This window comes from Notothenia coriiceps, unplaced genomic scaffold (genome assembly GCF_000735185.1).
Source record: "Notothenia coriiceps isolate Sejong01 unplaced genomic scaffold, NC01 NC01_scaffold00007371, whole genome shotgun sequence".
Lineage (NCBI taxonomy): Eukaryota > Metazoa > Chordata > Actinopteri > Perciformes > Nototheniidae > Notothenia > Notothenia coriiceps.
The window spans coordinates 191,966-204,849 of NW_011340072.1; the positions used below are offsets into that span (position 1 = coordinate 191,966).

The 12,884-nt window shown below is 39.2% G+C and overlaps 1 protein-coding gene across 1 annotated transcript in view; it reads right to left on the reverse strand.

Moving 5' to 3' along the window:
- man2a2 (mannosidase, alpha, class 2A, member 2) overlaps positions 1-12,884 on the reverse strand; it is a 54,098-nt gene that overhangs the window by 8,123 nt on the left and 33,091 nt on the right. The gene's annotated exons all lie outside the window — the stretch shown is intronic.

A 12,884-nucleotide genomic window follows, 5' to 3' on the forward strand; every position in this document is an offset into this window, starting at 1 on the left:
TTTAATTACATTTCCTTTTTTTTGGTGTATTTTCTACATTTTGGATTTGCTTGGCGAGCTACTTATTAAGGGCTTGGTCCACGCCCATATTTTGAATCATCTCTGTGGTTTTTACATTATGTTAATATATTTGAGTTGTATTTTGTCTTTACATTATGTTCATGTATTTGAGCTGTATCAGTTTAGCTTGATAGAGTTAAACAGTTTTATTTAGATCTATTGGAGAACAGTGTGAAAGGATGAATTTCTTACCCACTTTACATGTCCTCCTTACTAAAATTAGCTTAACAAAATACATACATGCTGCTGATTACATTACATGTCAGTCGTTAGACGCTTTTATCCAAAGCGACTTACATGCTCAATACTGTGGACAATCCCCACAGGTGCAGTTTGGGGTGAAGTGTCTCAGGGACACAACGACATGCTGATTGCAGTGGGGTTTGAACCTGTGACCCCCTGATCCAAACACCAATGCACAATACACTACACCACACGCCTCCCACTGCACCCCTGCTGATAATGACATTTAATGACTCGTATCCCCAATGGGAAAGTGTGGTACCCAAAAGTCACTTTTATCAGTTTGTGTATTTGTGTATATCTGGAGTCCCCAAAAAGGACATTTAAATGATTTGTCCCCAATCTGAAGGTTTAATTCTGGTTGGACAAAAGTTATTTTAAACTAAAATCTCAAGTGATTTTGATAATGTTGGCACTCCCAGTAATACTTTCCACTTACCAGCATCTCTCTAACCCCTTCAGAAAGTGGTGTCCCCTAAGGGGGGGTGTAAAGATGTGTGTCCCCAATTGTGACTTAAGTGTGTGTGTGTGTGTGTGTGTGTGTGTGTGTGTGTGTGGGTGTATATGAAAGATGAAATAGCAAACATCTTTAATAATTGACAGATTTCTTTAAATATGTCACTTCCTGAGGGCAATGCACCCCAAGTGTAATTGTTCTCTTTGATACATCTGAGGCAAGTTTCAAGCCTCTCGTTTTTAGGTTTCAGAACGTACTAAATAAAACTAAAACTAGACCTAACTCAAACCTTAATTTGCTATCCAACTGTTTAAAGACACACTTCTCTATATGTTCCTCACTCCCATAAAGCTCCAAATTTAGCAGCCTACCTGTCATCACCTGCAGCTCGGCCACCAGCTGCTGGTTACAGCTGAAGACCCCCCCGTCAGAGTCGTCGAGCCGCAGCAAGCAGAGCCCCCCGTCAGACAGCAGGTCGTAGCGCTGGGGATCCTTGTTGGTCTCGTAGCTGCCCTGCCGGGACACCAGAACCTTCCGGTCACGGTGAGTCCAGACTACATCAGAGCTGTCGGAGCCCCCGCATTGCAGACAGACGTGGTGGTCCTCAGGGACTGAAAACCGGACCACTGCTGGAGGACAGAAACAGATCTGAAACTCTCTTAGGGACACCGGGAAGTTCATGAAGACTCTCATAGGACCGATCCATTCCAAGCTGACCTTGCCAGAGGTCAAAAAGTGTTTATATTTTATTTCTGATGTCAGTAGTTACTGTAAACCCCTTGGACGTGGCACAGGTCAGCCTGGTCCTTGCAGACACTAAAAAGCAGAGTGGAACACTGCATGTTACACTAATCTAATGCTTTCAATATTTAGGGGAGATACGAGTAGCCCCTTCTAATTTGGACTGATCCTCATTTTGGTTGAAATCTCATTGGCTCAGGCATTTTCATCGATGATACTAGTGCAGGGCCCTTTTGGGATGTGTTCCGAGGCGGCCTAAAACGTTTCAATGCATGATGAAGACAAAGGCCCGTTAACTGTGTCTGCCCAAGGTTTGATGAACGCTTGATGAAATTCCAAGTTCAGACTGGATGACACCATTGGACCAGGGCTTAATAATCAAATCAAAATAAGTTCAGCTCTGTAAGAAGTTACCTCATTTTGATAGTTGCAGTATGAATAGAGTTTGAATAACTAAATGATAACCTTTATAACTAACTTTCATATAGAGTATGGATAATGTTTGTGGGCAGTGGGCTAGTGCACTGCTCCTATCAAGGGAGCTGGGGAAAATGTGTTGTGTCCTTGCGCAAGACACTTCACCCTAAATTCCTCATGTGGTTATATTGTCCAAAGTATTGATGTATTACATGTCTGATAAATGTAACATGTAATGTAAATCGCTCTGAGCACTTGGAAGCGCGACAATAAATGCATTTAATTATTATATTGCTGGATAGTTTTTAAACCAGTTCACATTTCCCTGTTACATTACCTTTAGAAAGAGATATTTGTTTAATAATTGCATTAATAAACACATGATGCCATCATTATAAGCACCATATCATTGAACAGAAATACTCTTTCTTCCATATTTCCCAGCTGCTGTTTTGGATGCAGACTTGTGTCACTCACTTCCTGCTGATGGTCCTTTTTTAGCCTTATTTCCTGTTTTATCTCATGGAAACATGCTCCATTCGTGTCATCCAGTCGGCCTCAAATAACAAGGCAGGAAATATACTATCAGATAGAATAACAATGACTGCAAGTGCTGTTGTTATTTATGTGAAAAATAAAAATTGAAATATGCAAAAAGGTTTTTATCTAATAATATTAAGTTGAAAATACAGTATGATATGAGTAAAAGGGCTAATTTTTGTATTTTCCCCCAAAACATATTTCATTATAATACAGTTTAAAATTAGTCATAGAAAATATTGCCTTCAATGTGTATATTATTGCATATTTTTATACAAATGTATATCTAAATCATATACAAACCCCAATAACTTCCGTTTCAAACAAAAAACAATCTTTATTTGATATACTTTATTAATCCCGGTGTTTGGAAATTGTTTCTCTGCATTTGACCCATCCTAGTGTTAGGAACAGTGTGCTGCCATTTTTGAACAGCGACTGGGGAGTGTAGGGAACGGTACCTTGCTCAGGGACTCCTCGGTAGCACTTGGTCTTGCCCGGACTTGAACTGGTGACCTTCCAGTTGCCAAGCCAAGTCCCTATCGACTTCGCCCCCACTTACTTGTGATAGTCGGACATGAGAACCTGTGCAGCCCATGTATTGATTCCATCCGATAGCTGCTATAATACAAAACAAAACGTCTGCCTGCTCTCCATAATGATCAATAACAACGAACGGATGTTCAAAGTAAGGTACAAATAAACCGAATCACACGAAGCCTGGTTAGTGTTGCCTGACTTTATAAAGTGTCTGGTTGCGTTCTGGTCACTTTGCTCAGCGCTACTGCTTGTTACAACTTTGATTTGCCGTACTCGCCTTTAACTGTTAGCTCAGGTTAATCTCGACCCCCTCCGACGTAAGCGTGACGTATGCGGTTCCTGCTTCTAGACCTGTTCTAGACCGAACATTTTGTAGTGCTTGAAATGAACCGGATTGTATGAACAGGAAAAAACTGTGCTTTTCATGCTCTAGCTCCGAACCGGCCCTGGAACCGCGTTGGTGTGAAAGCCCCATAGGAAACATTTTACACCATTTAACACCAGAGAACACAACTATTAAAACTACAGTTATTAATATAAAGAAATGCAAATATGATACACACCTGTTGCTGTGGAGTTTCCACTGCATTGGATCAGAACTGTGTGCAGGAACAAAGCGTCAAAGAAGACCATTAAATGGTAAATCTTCAGATGAAAAGTATCAAACAGCATAGCTGCTACAGACCTCAGCCTTAGCTTCAGCAAGTGAGACACTTTTCCACTTGTTCCAGTCTTTTACTCCCTCTTCCCTGCTTTGTACTAAACTGAGCGTCATCGTCCCTGTAAATAGAGCTGTATATTCACAGCATTCAGCTGACACCTTCTAGGACTGTAATATCAAGTTGTATGAAACTACCATTATAGTTCCAGAACTATACAGATTCAATATTTGACCTTTTTCTAAATTCTGAATATTAACAGGATTCAGCATTTAAGTAGCCTACATAAAATACAAAAATCCTTATGTACCGTACAGCAGAGTCCTGCACGGGTCTGATTTTCAAGACCCGAACCCGCCCCGCTACCCGCACATATTGCCAATTAGTTCCGCAACCTGACCCGTCGGCACAAGATCCGCAACCCGACCCGAACCCGCATATATGTGAGCAGTGAAAACGTGCATTTAAATTTAAATTCAACGAGGTACAGTTAGAGAAAATGTCCCCATGCAAAGGTCCGGAACATCAAAATGTCTAAGTTGCTTTATGAATTAGTGTGATAGACTGCAGCTTTATCAACGTCTGCATGTAATCAACAACTGACTGCCAATCAAATACAGAAAGTACAATTCACACCTCAGATACATATTGAGACTGTCTTTTAGACATTTAATGGATGTAATTTCTCAGGGACACACGAAGTACACGTAGCAACACCACGGTCGACCGACCCAGTCAGCCTTTCGGAATAAAATTAAATCGAGTCTCTAGCAATAAGTCTTAAATAAAAATTATTTTTGAAATCCAATAAAAGGCGACGTAAACGCACTAAATGAAATAAAAAAAAGAGTGGTACCGCATTGAGAACAAGAGAGAATTGAATTGGCCCAGTACCTACGTGTGACTCAATAAGACTAAAGTTACGCGAGTAAATTTACTAAAATCGTACTCCTCGAAATGATAGTGCGACAAACGTTGAAGCGTAGTTGGTCTCACAAGGACGATAACATTACGTCCCAGAACGTCGCGCACTGACTCGACAGCAATCCAACTCAACTCGTCTAGACTCTAAATTTTAGAGGAGTCATTTAGCGGCAAAATCGGATGTTATTATGTCTTGTTAATTTAGTCTCATCTTATTTTACTTGTCTCTTCAGGATAAATTTGTTTTATATATGAATGTCCACTAACCGGACTCGTCATATCGGATCACAGGGAGTGGGCCCAGTCCTACGTGTGACTTTAATAAGTCTAAAATTCGCCGATGAAATTACGCGATAATTTAATATAGAAGTATAAATAACAAACCAAGGTCGAGACGGTAGTCGGAGGATTGAAGGTTATTAAAAGACACATCAACCGGTCACTTCCCCACTGTTAAAACACACTCCACCACAGTTAAACGAAGGTAAAAAGAATGGAATTTGGCCTCGCGCACACTTCCAATCACCATGTTGAAGAGTGGCAAGGGGGCAGGGGTGGCCCCTAGTTGGTTAAGGTGGACAGGGAAACACTTGAAACAAGATGATTAGCAAACTTTGTCAATTCAGTTAACTACACTTTGCCATTTTGTTTCTTTTTCCCTTGAGTTCGACGACGATGTGAAAATAAAATAATAGATTTTAGTTCGTGAAAATTCTACGTGTATAAAAGTTTTTCGATAAAATAAATGAAAAGAGTTAAAAATAAAATTTACGTCGGGGCTCCCTTGTAATGTGTATATTGCATTATATATATGATATCAATACAATATCTGTTATTTATATGCCAATAGAACAAGTACAAAATGTCTTGGTTTGATTTCTTGAAGTAAAGATGGGATATTTAAATAAATGAGATCTTGTATTTAGCTGGGAAGACTTGAAGTATATTTGACCAGAATTGGGAAATTGTTACAAAAAAAGCCAGAAATTATGAGACGTGTTCTGTTTTCTGAGGTTAGCTGGTGAGTTCCCTATAAAATAAGATGTTTTTATGAAACTTTGACTGATAGGGCTTTCACTCCAATGCGGTTCCCGTTCTAGCTCCGTGCTAGAGCTTTTCTGGTTCGGAACCGGTTTTTCTTTTCAGCCCCCGTTTTGTTCACACCGCCCAGAGTCCGACTGGTGCTGCCGCTGGTGCGTCATGACGTCACCGTTTACGTTACTGATTTTCTCCCCAACTGCGCTCACAACAACAACAATGGGGGACAGCGTCGGGTCGATGATCGTGTTGCTTTTAATCATACAAAGTCAGATTAAATAAAATAACGACTTCTCCAACCTTATACTTTTCTCCAGAGTGCCGTGGTTCATTGTTTATTAATGTGTTTACCGACCGCTGCAGTGCTGCTCGTCCACTGGAGTTTATTCTCCCGTTAGTTCCGGGTTAGCTCATACTTTAGAGCGGCCTCTCTAAAGTATCCACTGTCTGACTGTCACACAAGCAGCTGATACATTTCCCCAATTCCCCATAAGTGAATGTGTGTCAGTCTGAATTGACGCTGTTTGGCATCACAACGCTGTTATGAAAGTGTCTCTGGTATAAAATGGGTGATGTTAGCATAGCAACCGAAGCTAAACTGACTACTTGCTATTGCTATCCTATTGTGGCATAAGCCGTTTTCTACAGGCACATTTTACCAGCGTATTTTTTATTATGATTCTACTTGTGATAGTCGGACATGACAACCTGTGCAGCCCATGTATTGATTCCATCCGATGGCTGCTATAATACAAAACAAAACGTCTTCCTGCTCGCCATAATAATCAATAACAGCGAACGGATGATCAAAGTAAGGTGCAAATAAACAGAATCACACGAAGCCTGGTTAGTGTTGCCTGACTTTATAAAGTGTGTTTTTTTTAATAAGTGGGTTGCGTTCTAGTCACTTTGCTCAGCGCTACTGCTTGTTACAACTTTCATTTGCCATACTCGCCTTTAACTGTTAGCTCAGGTTAATCTCGCCCCCCTCCGATGTAAGCGTGACGTATGCGGTTCTTGCTTCTAGACCGACAATTTTTTGGTGCTTGAAACGAACCGGATTCCGGAGCTTAGAGGCGGCTCCGCTGCGGGGTGAACAGGAAAAAACGGTGCTTTTCAAGATCTGGCTCCGAACCGGCCCTGGAACCGCGTTCGTGTGAAAGGGGCATATTATATCACGGATGTATTTCTGTACCTCTCTCAGTCCTTCAGCAAGCTATTCACCATGAAGAAACATACTTTACTTTAAGAATACCAAATCTGAACCTACAACAGCACATTTCAGTAGATATGTAGCTACTGATTCAGTCAGGGATGCTGATGCCCTTTCATAAACTAAACACCTCTAATTGCAATTTCCTGTTGAATGTCTCTGATTGTGAAGCCAGAGCATCAAAGGACTCTCACGATGCGAAACGCAATGCAGGTTTAACAAGAAGGGGAAAATATGAGTCTTTGAGTGTTGACTCAGCCGGAGGGAGATGAATGACAGCCGTGACAAATGCTATAATTCACAAGTACTGTAATATTCTTTTTATCGTGACATTTTCCTCCAGCATACGAGCCAGTGGGAAACACCATTCAGCGCGGCCAAACATCCCTGACATGTTCCCTTTAAACAAATGCACGGCAGTAAAAATATGTTATGGATTTCTTAATGGGTCCTCATGACAGCTATTACAGTGTAAAATGAAAAAGCAGCAGTCGCACCCCATGAATCAGTAATGTGTGTTTAGCATTTACACACCTCTATGACAGCATCATCACAAACTGTATGTGATTGTTATGTATGATTGTTCATCGTCTCTAGCAGAGTCTGAGATGGTGTTGAGTGTGTAAGAGCTGCAGGAAAGCTAAGGTTTTTCCATTTCCTTATTAATCTAAAGCCTACATTTAAACTGTGGAGGATTTTGACATGCAACTCATTGGTGACATTAGAAGAAAGAGACCGAAGAGTCCAAAATAAAAGAAAGTTTTCATGTTAGCTTTGTTGCAGCATCCAATTTTATACCAAACACTTCTCTGAATTATAAACTGCTCCAAAATAAATTGCGCAACATGTCTAAAAATGACTGAAAAACTGTTTTCTTGTTATTGCTGCGTCAACATCTCTACAGCACATCCTATTTTTTGGAATAAGGTTTGTAGTGCCATTACCCGTCAGCCACTAAACACATGTTCAAGCTCCCCTTCTCACATGCAGGGGAAGAAATGGCACCTTTAAGTTATTGTATCTTGATGTGGGATTGTGTTCTCGGAAATCAAAATATAAATTGGAATCACTTTTAAGTTTATTTTTATATTATTCAGTTAACTCAAGAATGCCAGACTATGGACATCAACGTATTGTGATTATTTGTAGTATCTTCAAACAATCATCACTTTCCATTACGATAACCACAACACACACGTATACCTCTAAAGGTTTTTTAGAAGCTGGTGCAAATGTATGTTTTTACAGCGCAACACTCACCAAAAGCCCTCTTGGTGGGCCTGCTTCGTGCACCACAATGACTCATTGTGCATCAGATAATGCTCACAAAGTGCATGTGTGTGGCAGCAAACAGCAGTGTGTAGCAGTAATGGCAGGGGGGGGGTAAGAACCAAGCATAGCTGCAAGCTGTCACTCTCTCCGACTTAAAGAGGCAGTGTGCTAACTCTGCATACAACACACACCCCGTTACACACCAGCTATTATACCCTAACAGCCAGTCTGGAGGAAATGAAGCACGCACGCACGCACGCACGCACGCACGCACGCACACACACACACACACACACATCGCATCTTCAAGTGTTCTCTTTTGTTAAGGAGGGCAACAAAAGACATGGGGACAATGAAGGGGAGGAGATGGCTGCCTCTGAGGGAGGCAATGAATGAAAGAAGTAGAGATGGAGGCAGAAAAAGGAGAACAGAGGTGGTGTTGTTGTGATGGAAAGGTGAAGGAAGGCAGGGAAAAGGAGGACTGGATGAGCTATTGTTGATAGGTATGGCATTTAACCACATGTGAGTGGATGGTGGTGTAGGGCAGTGTTTTTCCACCTGTTTGGAGCCTCGGTACATCTTTTACATTAAAGAAATCCCCTAGCAACCATACAACCAAAGCAGTTACTAAGTGACCCGTTCTAGCCTAATGCAGCTTATATATAATGATAGTTTAATGACAAGTCTCTCTATTTGGCTATCAGTTAAGCTCCTAAGTAGCTAGCTTTGAGAGCTATCTCTTTAACCAGTTTCTCAGTTTGTTTACGCAGGCGAACAAATAATCCATGTTCTTGTTTTGAAGTGTTTAAGCCTGCTTTGGAACATGCCACTGTTGGATATTTATTTGAACCGATTAAGTGAAATTGGACAATTTCCCGCGGCACACCTGACCATCTCTCACGGCACAGTGGTTGAAAATCTCTGATGTAGGGAATAGGAGAATAAGATGTGCTCTGGGTCCTTTGCACGCAGGCAGGAGAAGGTTCTTCTGTAACCTTGTTCTTTTATCTAGGAATGAAGGCATTTGCATAAACAGCATTCGGAAGGAAAAAAAGAAAGCCAGGGACACGATGCCGGCCAGAATAGCCTCATTTTGTGGATTTATCGCAGCCCAAGGTCATTAACGTGTCCTTGTTCTTACCAAACCCTGTGATTTGTCCTTCACTTCTAACTCCCAGCCTCTCTGCTTGGAGCGCCTCAACATTCACGTCACACACTTACACCTTCTAACATTTCTTTTTCAAAGGTTTTATTTTCATATGCACAAAGCCACAGTGTTGGCAATGAGATTCTTCTGACCTGAGCTCCTCCAACAATGCAACATATATAATAAAATACAAAATAGTGCAAAAAGTCTATATACTGTACATGTCAATAGAATATGGGATATGTACAAGAACAGAATATGAAATTAAATAATGTTAATCAGGACAAAATGAAATACGGTGATAACTATTTATATTTGATTTGATTTATTTTGAATGTATAAAACAAGACAAGAGTGTCAAATTGATATACAAAAATATTACTGATTCTAAATTATGTATAAACAAATAATCTACTTAATTACACATCCGGAAAGGGGTGGGAAGAAGTTTACACTTATTTAATCCCACCCCTTCTCCCAAAAACTAAATTATTAACATATATATTATTTTTTTCTTAAAGAAATACATTTGTTATAGAAAAAACATAAAATAACAAATAAATAAATAAACAAACAAGCAAATAAATAAACAAACAAATACATAACCGAGGTAAATGATATTGAAGAAAAAATTAAATAACAAACCAGATAAATAATTAAACTGCAAACACCCAGTTATGATCCCTGAGAGGCTCCTGAATTAATAGAACAGCCCTAACTGCGGCAGTTAGGGCTGTTCTATTAATTCAGGAGCCTCTCAGGGATCATAACTGGGTGTTTGCAGTTTAATTATTTATCTGGTTTGTTATTTAATTTTTTCTTNTGTACTGGAGAGCATGTGTGTGAAGAAGCAGGAAATAAAAAGGAACTCACCTTGTGGTATAACCGGCAAAAGAGAAAGCCTTTGAGCTCCATACTGTTTCAGAAATAATCCTTGATAATCCATGATATGGCGTTTCATCACGGCAGTATTTAGTTTAGACAGTAGCTGCCGGGTCCCGCATGAGCTCAGACCCCTCCTCTTTTATTTTGTGTACATTTTTTAAAGCTTTATACCCCAAAGCACTTTTGAAACAGGAAGTGAAATAGAGGGATATGAGGCATGGCTAGAATGGGTGATCTGTTTGGTATTTTGAGCAAAACACTTCATAGACATGTTTTTTATATATTTGTATCTATGTTATTGCCTAAAAATAGCATGATAGGTCCNTTATTTCTGAAACAGTATGGAGCTCAAAGGCTTTCTCTTTTGCCGGTTATACCACAAGGTGAGTTCCTTTTTATTTCCTGCTTCTTCACACACATGCTCTCCAGTACAGGTTAGCTCTGAGTCTTAGCGATGCTAATGTAAACAAAGACCATTTTACGTCCAAAACAGTTTTGTAGTCAAACTACATTTCAGATATTACGTCATATCGAACGCAAATCTGGATCAGCTCCGTTGTAGCCCCGTTTTTAGAGATTTGGGTACGGAGGAAAAGAGAGAGGGTTTTATTTTCTGACGCTGCGTGAGTTCCCCGACACACCGGGGACACATGATTATATATAAAAGATATCAAAAAGTGCATTTTGAATGACAGGTCCCCTTTAAGACATAACAAAAAGTATAATACAATAGTGTGATACTATAGACATAACGGTTAAGGTAAGTTGCTCGAAAAAGAACTATCAATAAATAAAATATAATAAGATAAAACAGAATGCTAAATCAAATACTGTAGAATAAATATCGTGAACTGTAATACTATATAAATATGTCAAAAAACTGCTGATCAATATATATAGTTTATTCTAAACTCCATTAAAAACAACCAAAATCCCGATATGAGCTCCTTTATAGGACAATAAATGGATTTAGCTCCAACATATGAATTTTCTCTCACCATAGACAAGTCTCTGTTGTTGTTCTTCAGCTTCTCTTCTTGTCTTTCTGTAATACACAGAGTCATAGAAAACCCATCAGTGTCCAGTTCAAGAGCAGAGTGTGTTTTTATTTGAAATGTATCAACCATTGGTTAAACGCAACTTATTACACAGTGAAATTGCTTACTGGCAGCTTACCAATTTTCTTCTTCTGTTGACGTCCAGCAGATTCTGTGATGGTTTCCTTTTTCTTCTCAACTAATAAACAAGCAAAAGATAATGCATTAAAATATCTACAGGAGAGCAATACATGCAGAATCTACAGTAGTATGTCACTTACGTTTTTTGCTTTGTTTTTCCACTTCAGCCTTTAACCTCTTGTACTTTTCGGTACGATACACTAAAACCCAAGTAATACCTAAGGAGAAAATCAAAATACATGAGAATTAAATATTAACAACACTATTTCCAGTATCTGACATGTTATTTAATGGATCAAACAACAAGAGCCATTGCTGTATGATGATCAACACGTTTATTGATACTTATATATATTTATATAAACTGTTCATAATATTCTACAAAACACTGTTATTAAGATTTGCAAATATTTGCACACCCCTAGAGTTAGGTGGAGGCATTATTTGTGTTTAATTGAGCAGTTTTATTGGACGAAGATTCATAATAAGCAGTGGATAGTAATACAATGTAAACACATTTTGTAGCCTCTTGTTTGTCAGTTTTCTGTCAAAGTAGAATTAAAATGCAGATGCTAAACTTACTTCATTTTAAATTATGCTTTAGAAAAAGTAAATGCACAGGAAAATCAGCAAGTGAAAATTAAAGGAATATTGTTATTCTTTGATTTTCCTGTATTGAAGAGAACGTCAAATAAGAAAGGCCTACAAATACTTTAGATTTGATTTGTATGAATATCTTACTTAAATAGCATGGTTCAAATGCAGAGAACAACTTTATCATATGGAATAAATAAAGCCTACTTTAAACCAACATTACTAAAAGCGGTTCACACGCTTCACGAAAGACTCTTATTATGAAATGTTACCGGAAGTTGTATTCGCTACACTGTCTGACTTGTCAAGCATTAGCTTCGTTAACTAGCTAGCCCATTGCTAGACCTCAAAAGCGATACAACTAGCAATTCATCAATAGTAATGACGTTAACCATACTTCCTTTATATGTAATCCAGAATGGTTAATATAAATAACGTATTAATATGTTTCCTTGACGGTAGAAACATGCGGTTTGCCTTAGCTTCCCGTCGGGCTGTCAGCAGGGTTCACTCACCCTCGGCGAGCAGCGCCGTACACACGGAGATGAACACGATGAGGATAGTGTCGGCGAACATTGTGCTCATGTTTCTGTAACCGCTCCGTTAAATGTTCCGTTTTTCCTACCGCGCAGAGAATAGTCTTAATGCTCTTAGAGGTTACACCATGAGCACATTACACTTGTTTCTTAGGGCTTGTCAGCATTAGAGACGGGGTCATACGATGTACTTCCGGTTCACCGGTCTCAACAGTAATCAGATTACCGAGTGCAAGTGATCTATGGTATAATGGTAAAACAATATATATTTTATTCTCAATAAAACACTGTGTCATACAGGTGTTTATTTAGCCACAGTATTTTTGATACTGCATTGTGAGGTTTCGTGTCACAATGTGCACCGAAAAATCAAATATAGCCTAAATGCTTTTATTTGAAATGTGGTCAAACTCAAATTAGGTTTAGGTTACAATTAATCA